This window comes from Uranotaenia lowii, chromosome 3, assembly GCF_029784155.1.
Source record: "Uranotaenia lowii strain MFRU-FL chromosome 3, ASM2978415v1, whole genome shotgun sequence".
Lineage (NCBI taxonomy): Eukaryota > Metazoa > Arthropoda > Insecta > Diptera > Culicidae > Uranotaenia > Uranotaenia lowii.
Genome location: NC_073693.1, coordinates 103,721,215 through 103,735,051, shown reverse-complemented (window position 1 = coordinate 103,735,051; position 13,837 = coordinate 103,721,215). Strand labels below are relative to the sequence as shown.

Here is a 13,837-nt window from a genome sequence, read left to right as displayed (position 1 = left end):
GAGCTTGTTTTCGATACAATTTTTACATAAGGCATATAAAAGAGAAAAAATGTCCAGTTCTTTGGACTCTTACTTATCCAGGTTCGACTGTAGTTAGTTTTGTCGATAATAGTTTAGTTATTAAATTTACAACATTGGGGTGATGCTTGTAAGTATAGCACACTTGCGGAGAACGATAAAATTAGATATCTAATTGCCCCGCAATTTGTTAAAAAAGCAATTCAAACTTTGGTTGTTTACTAATGAACGAAAATAAGCATTTATGAGATAAATCTATATCAAGACTGCCAAAAACTATTCTTAAATTTAGAAATAATTTTGAAATTCCATGAAAAAATCTCAAGCATGACAATTTTCCCGGTTAGGTGCCGAAATTCCCGGTTTTTTCCCGGTTTCCCGGTGACGAGATGAAATTCCAAAGTTTTTCCCGGTATTCCCGGTTCGCTAGCCACCCTGGAATTTGAAAACAATTTTTAATCAACATTCCACATTAGTGAAATTTGTATCAGAAGTTCTGATTCAGAACCTTACACCAGAACTGGTTTATGGTTTTCAATATGAATTCTTCCGTTAAGTGTTTATTCGTTATTCAACTGCATATTTGGATTCAGAGCACTTAAATTAGGCAAAATCAGCTCTGAAATTCTTGGCTCAACAAAAATATGTAAATTTTGTAGACCTGTGTCATTATGGATTTTTCTTGGTAGGATGAATCCTTCTCCAGAACAATAATTTTATCATTTCCAATTAGGCCGGAACAAATTTCAAATCCTTCTTTTGTCACTCGGAGTTGGAACATCGCGAGGGGGGGGAAAATAAAAAATAATGTGAAAAACAAATAAATTGGAATAAATTGCACGAAAACTTGTATGCAACCAAGTTGCATACAATATCATTGCACAAAGCCTAAAAAACAAGTAATTTTTTATCGAAAAATTCAATAAAATCAAAAACACAAAAGGTGAAATAACTTCCATCTTCCAAAATTTGTTTTTTTCTTCTTGTGATCTTTTGGATTCTTGATTTTTTTTTCGAAATTTACATTAAATACTTCAAACTTTATTTATTTCCCCCTTCGGGTTTTTGGGAATTTCGAAGGGGGGGGTGACAAAAGAAGAAATTGATATTTGTTCCAGCCTTATATCTATCTAATAGGACGAAAATGCCGTCATCTTCATGATAATTTCCTTCATCATCTTCTTAGTAATATCCGTGTCTGAATAATTTACTAGAGTCTAACTAACCGGTGTTAGCATTTAAGTACTGGGAAGTTCAATGGTTTTCCTTCAGTTTTGTATCTTTGTCAATGAACAGTACAGTTATTTAAAATTTTATTCGCAATGCGAGTAAAATTTGACTATGTGTATATCCAGGAAACTATTCATTGAGTATCTATAATTTTGAGCTCTATTTAAGCAAATTATTACCCTAGAGCCTACTGTTATCTTAAAGCTGCAGATAGCTGCTAGTTAATCGAGTTGATGGATAGTTATTGATAGCAGCAGCACTGATTATGGCACTTGTGCCAAGGGAAGAGGTGCTAGTGCCTGATAAATTCAAAACACGAGATACCGAGAGCAAAAAAAAAAGCAAGTCTATTTAAACATAGGAGCTAGCACCCATCTGTGGTGGGATCCGAACAGATACACGTACGTCTCGTCGTCATCGTCGTCATCGTCCCTGTCATATCGTCGCATTGAGATGGCTAATTAATATGCACAGCGATGTTATTCACGTTTTGTTTACGTTTGCGATTTATGCGTTGATTGGTTCCGGGCTAGTTGAAAGCGTCCCGTTATGGTTCGAGCACACCAAATCGGTATGTATGAGCAAGAGCACATGGGCACGTGTTTGTGTTTGTTTTTCGATGGAAAACTTTTTTTTTCTGTAGCGACTTAACTCTGGGTACATGTACATAAAATGCTCCAAACGCAACTTGGCGCAGCAACTTCCTGATAAAGTGTCGATCGATCGAAACATGGCAACGGCAAACGGATACAAACGATTATTTGTTGAAAACTTCAATGTCCTATTGTTCCTCGCGGGTGTGTTGTAGAGTTGGGATTGTTGAATCAAAGTATTTCCGTTATTTGCAGTTAGTCGAAATAGTTTACTACATTGTGAAACAAACATTTCAAAAAGGAAACAATTTTGTTAAACAAAATAGTAATTGGCTATACTGTTTAAAAAATCCTAGTTCGTAAATAATAAGATAATGAAAAGCGATAAATAGAGCAGAAATAACTTACGCCACACAGAATTGCTTACGAGGATGCATAAGGTACATACCTGGAATGAGAAAAAAAAACAAATGGTTAAAATATGCTTTTAAAAATAAAAGGTGACGCTTATAAATATAACAATATGAGAGCTATTATTATACTTTAAAAATAATTCGCTATTGTGCATCTTCAAGTTGATCTATTGAAATTTTGGGGAGCAGCCCATGTTGGATGTCAAAAATTTGCCGGCGAAAATTTCCATGGCTACGCGTGGCTCTAAATTAACCTACACAATCCTCGGATTGACATCTTATGTATACTGAAGCAATGCGGATCAAATGATAAGTTGCAATATGTTTTCCACAATCATACAAAACTGAATAATACTTGTCATCAACACGAAAAGTCGGAATCTTTCATCCTTAGATCGAAAACTGAATGCAAGAAGTACCTGCACTGCAATACAGTGAATAATGAAGTATATTAGAGATTGATCTACAAACATAAAAAAGAATCATTCTATACTGATTCAGGGTGTTGGAATGAACCCCTTAATATTTTTTTAAACGAACACACACATGTAGGATCTCTGTGCAACTTGATGTTTCTTAAAAGCGATATAATTTACATAATACTAAGGCGTACATTTTTCAAGTATATAATGGCTAGCAAAAAAAGGGGGAGAGTTAGACAGAAAGGTTTTTTTTAACACCGGTAACTATAGGGTTGAAAAACATGCAAAAAACCGTGCGAAAAATCCTGTAAAAATATTGTGTTGATCACGAAAACCCATTTAAAAGAAACCGTGCTTGTACACGGACATTAGTTCTTAAGAGAGGGTAAAAGTTAAAGGCTAAAACCCTCTTAAAAAACATACAACAACAAGAAACCGTGCTTATTCAGAAGTTCTAAAACTTAGAGGTGTTCTATTATCTCTAAGCTCGATTCAAAATGAACAGTATGAACACAAATAAGTAGCGAATAAAAATTTAATTTCACAAGTCTAGTGTTTCAATACAAAATAAGATTCCAGCCACAATCTTACCTCGGCACGATTGACGATTCTAAGAGGGGATCCCACTTTTTTTGGCTACATCCCGGACTGAAACAGTCTTCTTACTGGCGTAAGCACTCATGACTATCCGGTCCGGGTTGCATTTTCGCCGACTGATGTTTCCGAAGCATCGTAAGAATAAAACCTCACATCCAGCGATGCCACGCATACCGATTTTCTGGTATTTATACCGATTTTCCAGTATTTATACTGTTTTTTGGCGAAATTTTTGACCAAGAATCTGTATATATCGAATATCGATTTTTGGCAGAACATACCGATAACATTTCGAATTTTGAAAAATTCGTTTAAACAGAAACATTATTTTCAAAATATAACTAAAAATATCCGAACCATTATAAACCAACAAGCCTCAGCGTAGTCGAAAGCTTTTTTGCCTTCAGATTGAATCTTTATCAGCAAATAATATGGTGGATAAGTGATTATAGCAGTTTAATACGTTAATAGTTCATATCTTGAAGTTATATGTATGAAACTTAAATTCATTAAAAAAATTGTTCATTTTTTGGCAAAGCTATAACACCACATTACAAATACTTTGAAAAAGATTTTCACTCAATACTCAACATTCCCGAAGACCGCGAGTAATTTTGATTTCTGAAAAAACCTTTTGAAGATTTTTGTGCATTTTTTTTCTAAATATGCAAAAAACGAGAATTTTGATGAAATTTTAGTAAATTTTTTTTTCTTCTTTATTTGGTTAGACCGAAGAAGTTTATAAAAACTGTTGACGGTTCCTAGACAGTGTTACAGATCCAGGGTTGTGTGTGTACTTATGTAATATGTACTTGAATTTAAAACACTTCCGTTGCTGCCTTTAGGGAAACAGTAAGGCTGATGTCATGCTGAAGCAACTAGCAACGCAACGCGTTCACACGAAAAACCAGCTCTCATTTGATCTCCATGGAAAAAGCGCAGACCTGGCAGGCTGAGCGCATTGGAAAGCGCGACAAAGCTGATGCCAGGGTGTTTTGTAGCGCGACAAGTAGGAAATCCAATGGGAATATTGTCTTTTCTCGTTTTAAAACAGTGATTTCGGGTTTTAACCACAATAATTCGAAGATCCGTCCAAATTTGTGATAATAAACTAAATAATATCTGAATCGACAAGCAAACTTTCAGAAATTCTTGGTTCCCGCAAAAAAAAAACAAGGAATTTTGTCGGTTCAAATTTCGGCATTCTTGCAATCCGAGCATGATCTGATAAGTTTTTGACGGTTCCCGAAAGAAAGGAGAAGATTCAAAGCATTATCAGATTTAAAGAAGTGATGATTTGTAGGGAATTTCAAAGCGACATGTCGCGCCAGCATGACATCCCAATGCGTTGTTTCTTATTGGAACGCTTGAACGCGTTGCGTTGCTAGTTGCTTCAGCATGACATCAGTCTAAGGATAAGAAGGAAGTGATGGAGATTAAGGATGGATTTTGGAGGTGGAAATGAGATAGGATGAATTTTGAAAGGGTGCTTAAAATTTCCCGCGCCAGGTTGCACACGGTTACGAAGACCTATTCCTGTCTCCTGTTTAAAACTAAAATGAATTTTTGGTTGAATCAAAGCAATCGAAGTTGAATCATTCAACCAAGTAGGCTCATACCACAACAGAGTGAATTTTTGGTATTTTTAAAACGATTTGAATCGTTTCGCAATATTCAACAAAGTTGTTAAATGAATAAACATCTTTAATATCAAATACTCAATGACTTTCTTGAATGATGTCAGACATAGTTTTAATCTTATCTATCCCAATTTCTAAAAATTGTAGAATTTATTTTCTTCACAACGATGAATTTCTTAAACAAGAACTTCTAAGCAAGATCTGAACCCATGAATAAATGAACCCGCCATATGGAGTGACCGGGAATCGGGAAATCTGACGATCCTTTTCCCGGGAATTCTTGGGAGTCCGGGAAAAACTAAAAATGAAAATTTGATCATTCTACTGCATACGAAACAGTATCTATCTATATTTCAGAGTTTTTAGGTAGTAAGTATGGCAAAACATTTAAAAATATTTAAATGCCTCAAAAATTTAATTAGCAATTATAAAACCCTTGATCCAAAAACTAGGGGTACTTTAACAGACAAACTTATCTGATTCTTGCTTTTGTTTCAAAATATGTCATTTCTTTGCTGATGATTTTGCTACTGTCAACAGTTTGCAATACGGAAGTTCTAAATGATGAGTGTTGCAAAATAGAACATTCAAATTCTTTTTGTAGCGTTTCTTAATTGGAATTGTTAGATTTTATAGATCATTTGCCGTTTTTCACTTTTACGCTAAGTTTTTGAACGAAATAACATTTTTTATCAATTTCAATGTACCAACCAGTTTTTAGAAAAAAAAAAATGTTTAAATCTAAGCCATCAAGGTAGAACTATCATTTTCCTTGCTTAATCTGATTCATTTTTCTAATTTAGAACATGTTAATTTTTAGGAATTTAGCACTTTTTATAGCCATCGGGAATTCCCGGAATTTTTTAACGTTTCCCGGGATTCGGGAATTTCCGATTTTTTATTATTCCCTGGAGTTCCTGGTCGGGAAATCCCGGGAAGGACACTCTACGCGATATCGCCAAAACTAGGGGTTGATAGACAAAATCTGAAATCTGACAAAATCAGTTATTAAAACATAGGCATCAAAAATGTTGTTCCTCTTTCTCGTATACTGTATAAAGAATTAATTCGAGTCGAGTTCAGTAAAAATACTAAATGATAATAGTTTTTAGAATGAATAACACAGTATAGCCGCAGTGGAATGGTATTGGACACTCTACGCGATATCGCCAAAACTAGGGGTTGATAGACAAAATCTGAAATCTGACAAAATCAGTTATTAAAACATAGGCATCAAAAATGTTGTTCCTCTTTCTCGTATACTGTATAAAGAATTAATTCGAGTCGAGTTCAGTAAAAATACTAAATGATAATAGTTTTTAGAATGAATAACACAGTATAGCCGCAGTGGAATGGTATTGGTATTGGTATTGGTATTGGTAATTAATGGTATAAAGTGTCTTTAGCAGGGCCGGATTAAGCCATCGGGGGGCCCGGGGCAATTTTTCTCGGGGGGCCCCTATAATTCGATTTTTTTTATAAAATGCTACCCAGAAAATACAAAAGCTTTTAAACGTGTTAAAAAACTGGAGATGAGTTCAGTATACTATCTTCAAATAGCCATGTTGTCTGCGTAGAAAATAGTTTCTAGTATCTTCAAATAAAAATTGTTGATCAATCACGTGCAAACATTGCGGAAGAGTTTTGAAATTTCTTTTTTTCACCAACTAAAATTCTCTAATTTAAAAATGATCGTTTGGTTTGTGCTAATTTGAGAAATATTTACCTAGTGACAATTAGGAAGTATCTTGAAGATTTGAAACATAGAAAACAAAATTTAAAAAAAATAAACAAAACAACTAAATCCATATTCCATAGAGATACAGATATATGAGTTAAAGAATTCAAAACTTTAAATCACGTTATATTCAGAACAAAAATTCAGTGTCCCAAATCTAAATCATTATTTCAAATCAAGTTTTAAGAAACAAAATATGAATTAAATAAAAAAAAAGAGATTCAAAGTTAAAATCGGAGCAAAAGCAGAAATTGCACCAAATGTGAATTTCAATTTTATGTCTTTGAAACACAAAAAAATCTTTTCATAAGAGGTTTTTGAATATTATTCTAAGTAGATAAAAATTTTTTTATCAAATAGTTATTCTAAATGTGACCGAAGTTTCATTCGATGCCCTCAAAGCCAAAATGATCGGTTGAAAAAAAATTGAGAATAAAGATTAAATGTTTAAAACACAGAATCAGTTATCATTGAAAAAAATCAGATACGGAATCCAAATGAGTTTAGTACTCTAAACTAAGGTTGCCAGATTGCTCGGTTTTATCCGGGTTTGCCCGAATATTTAACACAAAATTTGAAAAAAGTCCGGTCCAGGCCGATTTTCCGGATTTCATTGAAAAAAAAACCCGGATTTTGTCCGGATTTAATCACATTATTTGCCAAAACAAACGAAGAAAATCATATTGTGTTGTGTTGTTCCCAAACGGAATTTTTTGAGCAAGTTTTATAAAATTAATAATGAAAAGTTTTTTTGAAAGCTTAAAATACGATTAGGAAATTGCAGATGAAAAAATTCCTGGGAATTGATCAATTTTGCCCAGATATTGTCTGTATTTTTTGGCAACATTTTGGTATCAAATGCCCGGATTTTGCCAGGTTTTTAGCTAAAACAGCCTGGATTTGTTCGGCCCGGGTACGAGCTGATAAAATTCTGGCAGCCTCTAAACAAAGATCCTGAATATTCAATATTCGGAAAAATGATGAAACTAAACTTCAGTAACTGAAGAAACAACAAAAGACTTGAAAATCACAATGAATTGAATCTGGAAAAAGATCATAGAAATATTCATATTAGGAAAATCTCTCAATCGTTTTTATGAAAATTTGAAAATGATCATTTGGAAAATGATCTGCTGAATTCAGGATATTCACTTCGGTAGATGACAAAATTTTGGTTAAATCAGTTGAAAATGTTCTAGTACAAATTTCAAGTCCAAGACAGAAATTGGTATGGAAATTCAATAAAGAAACCCTGTACTGGTACGATTGGTCCAATTTAAGCAACTACTGTTTTTTTTAAGATTCTATTTTCAAAAATAGAGAGGGAAAAGGGTTAAGAATTTATAAACCAAAGAAAATTTCAATAATAATGATTGAAAGGTGAAAAGTTATTATTATACGCGGTATCAAACCGGATACTGCCCGGGTAAAATTCTGAAATGTTTATCATAAAACGAAATTAGCTGCTATTTAAGTGCAGAAAACCATAACTTGGAAACTTAACGTAACAACAAACATTATTTTTGCCCAGGACGTTTGAATGTAATGAAAATGAGAAGATTTTTTTATTTTTCCTATTCTGTACAGAATATCGTAACTGATATGTTTCGATAAACAAAAATGGAAATTTGAGGTGTTTTGCCTCATACTCTTCTTATTTTTTTCGAATTCGGTTTTGTCCAGAAGATTTTGATATTCTCAGCTCGCAAAATGTGGGAGAGCTCCTTCACTGCTTACTCTAGGAGGGCCCTTAACTTTTTAAGACAAAAACTAATCTTGATATTTTTTCACGTGGGCCCTGTAGTTTTCATTCCGATTTTATAGTTTGATTTCTTTTCATGGATTTGTATTAGTATGATTATAGTAATGTTAAAAAAAAATTTCCCTCGGGGGGCCCCCTTCAGCCGGGGGGCCCGGGGCAATTGCCACTTTTGCCCCCCCTTTAATCCGGCCTTGGTCTTTAGTGTATCAAATTATGGGGTCTTAAAACTTCTTTTTTGGTTAATATAAAGATTTTTTTCAAAGATTTAAAAAGATTCTGATTAAAAATTTTAAATTACAAAAAATGAACAATTGAAGTATTCTATTAGCACGACATCTCCTGACTCCAAACTGCTCCTATACAAACTTCCTTAAAAGATAAAAAAAATCAAAGAAGATTAACAGTTCTGAAAATTTTAGGACTTAAAATTCAAAACAATGTCACTCTAACAGTATGAACATTGCAGGATTGGGTTGAATATTGTTACAAGATTCTTTTAATGATTTTTTTTAGGGATTTTCATCCTATTGGATGATTCATCCCATATTCTTTATTCTTTTAATGAAACACCTGACTTGTTTTATACAACTTTTATTTCTCTTTGTTTAATCGCTTTGTAGACTCAAGCAAAAGTTGACACTAGAAATAATCAGTTTTCACTATGAAAAATCTTTTTGAATTTCATCGACAAATATTCCAGAAAACACAAAAAAAAATTTTTTTTGTACCTTTTTTTTGTATTTACCCTTATCCTTATCCAAAACGAAAAAAAAAACAAAATTTGTTCATTCTGGTGCCATTTCACTAGAAATCAACCCCATCGGAAAACTTCAATTCTAGCGAAATGCAATCATTGCAGCAGCCACTTTCACGATCGGTACCCGTTACGGTTTCACGGTTCCGATAGTGAAAACTGGGCTATATACTAGCTAGGTTGGTAAAACTTCGAAGCTTATCGCGAAGCACATGTTAGCATGTTTTTCGAGATATGAGCCGTATGTAGCAGGAAAAAAAGAACTACTCTCCAAACGCGACTCTCCCTTGTTGAAGCAGACCAGCGCTTAACCTAAGAGCAATATCGATGGGACTGCACCTGATCAAACGTCGAACAAAATGCGTTCGAATCCAATCGGGGGGAATCTATACGATTAGAATTTCCCATCGGTTTTGGGACTGATAACCTTAGAAAAAATCATTTGTCAATAAATAGCACTTCTTCAGCTGTGTCACGTACGGTGTTGATAAGTCCATCATTTTGAAGTGGCTTGATAGGAGAGATGATCGAAAAATGTCTAGTATGTATTTAATTATTATTGTAAGCGGAAGAGAATTTACAATCTTATATCTACTCAAAAAAATCCATTCATTTGAAATTTTTACTCATAATTTTTTAAATATCTCAACCTTCTTTCATCGAAACCACTAAATTAACTGACTATACCGACGCCATCAATCAGTTCGACCCGTTTAGGAGACACCCAATTTTTTTTCGAAGATAACGGAAGTTGACACAATCTGAACGGTTAGCTCATTCCCCTCGTTCAAAATTGAATGTTGTGTCCCCTCTAGTTGTTAATTTGAAGGTTTCTACGTACATAGGTGCTCCCAGACACACCTCAAAGCACACATTTCTCAGAACTATGTAACCAAGCGCTCTGACTGGTATCACAGTTGCTGAACAAACAGAGGGACCTGTTCCAAGAAAGGTTGTTTATTTTTAGATTCGATTTGGAAACGCTCCCTTCCAAAATCGAAATCAATCAAAGCCCTCAACACACTGAAAAGTAATTGGTTACCTTCTGGTCTTGGACCTGATTCTGGTCCTAAGGTTAGTTTTAAACAAAGTCATCGAACACAGATAATCAAAGCTACCGGCCATATCGTTAGTGGACATCAGTAAGTAAATTAATTAAATAATTGAAGGTGATCTGCTACATGAAAGATTCACTGATGGTGGACGATCACACCTTTTCGAGCGGACGCATGAAGAAGACGTTACAGCTCGCTCAGCGCAACCCAACGATGCGTTGCGTGTGAGTTGTTGCTAAGCAAGGGCCAGTAGTGAATGATGTTACTTACTTTCAAAATGTTGTTGTAGTCCGCGCTCTTCACAAGTCATTAATCCAAATGGGGGCCCAAGTAGAATCGTCTTGACTGCGGGTGTATTTCTTGTCGGTAGCCCGCTCGTTGTAACAATCACACGCTTCGCGGATTTTGAAGATTTGGTACCTACCCATCGCTGAACAAGACATTTTTACTTTTGAAACTGATGTCTGCATTAGGTTACACGTTTGTTGCCCGATTGGTTTGGCTAATCAGCGGAAGATATAACGATTGGTATGAACGACGATATTTTTTCGAGATCTGAGAAGCTTTATAACTGTTTTATTATGGTCATGAAAAATGCTTAAATTCTTGATTCAAAAATTGGTTTTCTGAAAACGCTAATAAAGGTTTTACTAAATATACTGTTAAAGTTAAAGTCTATTGAAACTCTAATAAACATAAACTTAGAAGTTTGTTCCAAGCTTTTTATCATGTTATATAAAGGCACGCAGTGCTTCATTTCGAACCGTTATAAAATTAGGTAACAGTTATCGACTATCAAAACAGTTCACGCTGAGGCAAGATATTTGAATTGGAATTCCTATTTTTACACATTTTTGATAAGTCATGTGTGATGTTTTTTGATTAAATAAATAATATATATATTTTTAAATTTTTGAAATACTTCATATCACTGGAAGTGATATGAATATCTCTAAAATATAAGTTTTTATCGAAAGGGATCAAATAATAGGAGACAAAATTTGTTGCTTGACTGTTAGATCGATCTTTTCAAATTTGTTAATGAGAAATGCAGCCTGGCGGCTACGTTATGCTGAAGTAACGATATAGCAAAAAAAAAAAAGAGAGAAAGGTTCATACATTTGAATATTTTCAAAATACTTACAATTATCTAAATAAATATTTATATGAGAACTTAATGTTGAAAAACGTGTCAAAAATAAAATCTTAATGGAATATGATGTAATTATTCGAATGTAGATAAAAATAAATAATTATTTTTTCTGGAAAACCGTTTATTTGAGATCTCATTCTCAGCTTTAACTGTGGTACTTAAAAGCATCAAAAGGAAATAAAATTTCGAGATGAGAAGAAGAATGCTACTGCTACTTAAATCAGGGCTGAGTAAGCTTTAAAGTGACCATTCTATGGAAAAGGTCAAACATGCTATCTGTTAAGCCGGTTTCCATACTTTAGGCGGCATGGTGAGAACAATTATGAAAAGCAGTCTTTTGGATGGTACACATATTGAAATTCTGCACGAAATTGAATTTCAAAATTTCCGAAATACATAAAGAGAAAAATTTAAAAAATCGAAAGGTCGAATCGAAAATAAACCGATTTAATCGATTTGTCAAGGCTGAAGAATCGATCCAAAAAAATCGAAAACTTAAGTTTAAAAGATCGATCTCGCATGGATCGGTCCAAGATCAACCAATCTTAGTAGGGTGAAATGACTAAACGAGTAGAACTCGAATTTCACAATCTACACCATCTTGAAATCCAAGATTGCGGCTTCAGATGTACTTTAAAAATGCTATGAATCACTGAAAAAACGCATGACAACTCCACTTTTTGTGTATTGAGTGAAGGGGCTCAACGAGGACAAGTCGAACTTCGGTATCTGACAGCATCTTGAAATCTTAATTTTTTAACTTGTGTATTACTGGTTATCGCCTGAAACTCCTATAATATTCATCTGAAGTGAAAGAGCTATACAAGAAGAAGTCGAATTTAGTATTTTGACGCTATCTTGAAATCCAAGATGGCGCTTCGGCATTTCTTTTCAAACCTATATATTGTTGATAACAGCTTGAAACCCCCCAATGTGGGTATAAGTTGAAGGGCGGAACTAGAAGAAGTCAAATTTCATTATCTGGCGCCATCTTGAAATCCAATATGGCGGCTTCCGCTGAACTTTGAATGCTGTTAATGACTAAAATCCGCTGTTTATGACTATTGAAACCACTACAATATGGGTATTAAGTGAAATGACTAAACTAGAAGAAGTCAAATTTCGATATCTGACGCAATCTTGAAATCCAATATGGCGACTTTAGCTTATCTTCAAAATGATGTAAATCACTGAAAATCGTATGAAACTCCCACAATATTGGATGAAAGGGCTCTATGAATAGAAGTCAAATTTTGTTATCTGACGCTATCTTGAAATCCAAGATGGCGGCTTCCGCTTAACTTCAAATGGCAGTAAACAAGTGAAATTCGCATGAAATCTCCACAATATTGAATTCAAGATAGCGTCAGATATCGAACCCATATTGTGCGGCTTTTAAGCGATTTTCAGTGATTTACATAATTTGAAAGTTCAGCAGAAGCCGCCATCTTGGGTTTCAATAAAGCGTTAGGTAGCGAAATTCGACTTTCCTAGTTAAACCCTTTCATCCAATACTCATATTTTGAGGGATTCATGCGATTTTTAGTCATTTACAACCTTTTTTGGTAGAGCAGAAACCGGCATCTTGCATTTCAAGATGGCGTCCGATAGCGGAATTCGATTTCTAGTCGTTTAGCCCTATATTTTGGGAGTTACATACGATTTTCCGTGATTTACATCATTTTGAAGTTAAGTGCAGGCGTCCATATTGGATTTCAAAATGGCGTCAGATAGCAAAATTTGATTTCCACTCATGGTATAATTACACCGGACATTCACAACCAATCCCTTATTTATTCCATTTAAAAAGTCTGTCCTCATTTACTGTACTAATGATCATCAACTCAGAAATGAGGAGCTCATCCTACGCGTGTCATTGGTTGGCTTGCGAGAGAAACGTCAAATTTTAGCTTTTTATATGGTTCGCATAAAATTTTGATAAAACAGCCATTTTCATGACCATAATAAAGCTTTTAAGCATTGAATTGACTGATTCCATGTTGGTTGCAAAATCAAAGGGCACACAATGATGCCATGTTGGTGGATTTATAATGTCAAGTATTTTAACATATTTTTTCACGCCTATTTTCAATCAATTCCATTATGTTTGCGATTTCATTATGTCATGTTTCACAATTATATTTATTAAAAAATGGTTTTAGCGGAATATTTTTAAAGTTTTTTTTTCTCTTAAAATTGAATATCTCATCAAAATTTCCTTACTCTAAAAATTTGACATGTTTTATAGAAGCTTTATAAAAGCTTCGATGACCAGAATTTTACACCTAATAATTCTATCTAAGTTTCGAAGATGAGGTTTTTTTTAAATAGCCAGCTTTATTAAAGTTCTGTTAATGTATACAATGCGCTTTAGCTTTTTATGAAAATCAATGCTACAGCTCTAACGAAGTTGTGCTGACCATAATAAGGCTAAAATTGTTACTTAGGCAGTGTGACCTCAA

At 34.1% G+C, this 13,837-nt stretch overlaps 1 protein-coding gene across 5 annotated transcripts in view; it reads right to left on the bottom strand.

Moving 5' to 3' along the window:
• Window positions 1-13,837, bottom strand: part of LOC129751349 (serine/threonine-protein kinase NLK) — a 306,036-nt gene that overhangs the window by 155,328 nt on the left and 136,871 nt on the right. The gene's annotated exons all lie outside the window — the stretch shown is intronic.